At 38.7% G+C, this 809-nt stretch overlaps 1 protein-coding gene across 1 annotated transcript in view; it reads left to right on the top strand.

Moving 5' to 3' along the window:
• Atp6v1d (ATPase H+ transporting V1 subunit D) overlaps positions 1 to 809 on the top strand; it is a 30,314-nt gene that overhangs the window by 26,570 nt on the left and 2,935 nt on the right. The window lies entirely within an intron of this gene.

Here is an 809-nt window from a genome sequence, read left to right as displayed (position 1 = left end):
CAAAAACTGTCCTTTATGTCCCTCTGACCAAATTATTGTAGGCCTCAAAGTTATGTCTGTTAAACATCCAAGAAGGTTAGTTCCACCAGTCTGGTACTTTAAATTACTGTATGTCAGGTAGATAAATCTGGGGCAAAGACTGATTGTTCTCAGATAAACCTTACCTAGACGTATATTTATTGATCTCCTATGTATAATTTGTCAGTAGGTTGTTGGAGTAATATGGTTCCCTCTGGTTCTTAAAACTAGCTAGGCATTATTTATCTCTCACATTGTCTCACTCCTCCATCATGGTTTCCCCAATTAAGGTGCCTCCATTTCCTCCCTTTCTCCCTTACTAATACCCTTCTCCTATGGTCCTACCTCTCTTGAGCTCCTTCTTTCCCTTTATCCCCTAGGTTCCTTGTATACCCTTCCCTCCCCCCTGCCCTTAAACTAACCCAATTTTTATCCATATCTCCCTTATCAACACCTGTTTCCTACTGTTCCTCTCTTTCACTCTCTTTCAAATTCTTTCTTTTTGTTTACCTCCCTGGTTTCTTTTCATTATCCTGGTTCCTGTAGTCATGTCTGGGCACATACTCACCATTCAAGATTTGGTGATAGGATCCACATATGAGAGAAAACATATGTCATTTTTTTTGAGTCTGTGTTACTTCACTTAACAGTTTCTAGTTCCATCCATTTACCTGCAAATTTCATGATTTCATCTTTCTTTACTGATGAGTAAAACTCTATCATATAAATGAACCACATTTTCATTATCCACTCGTCAATTGAGGGACACTTAGGTTGCTTCCATCTCTTAG

Source organism: Nannospalax galili, unplaced genomic scaffold (genome assembly GCF_000622305.1).
Source record: "Nannospalax galili isolate Female #2095 unplaced genomic scaffold, S.galili_v1.0 scaffold285, whole genome shotgun sequence".
Taxonomy (NCBI): Eukaryota; Metazoa; Chordata; class Mammalia; order Rodentia; family Spalacidae; genus Nannospalax; species Nannospalax galili.
Note: the sequence above shows the minus strand (reverse complement) of the source record. Positions and strands in the feature narration are given on the sequence as shown.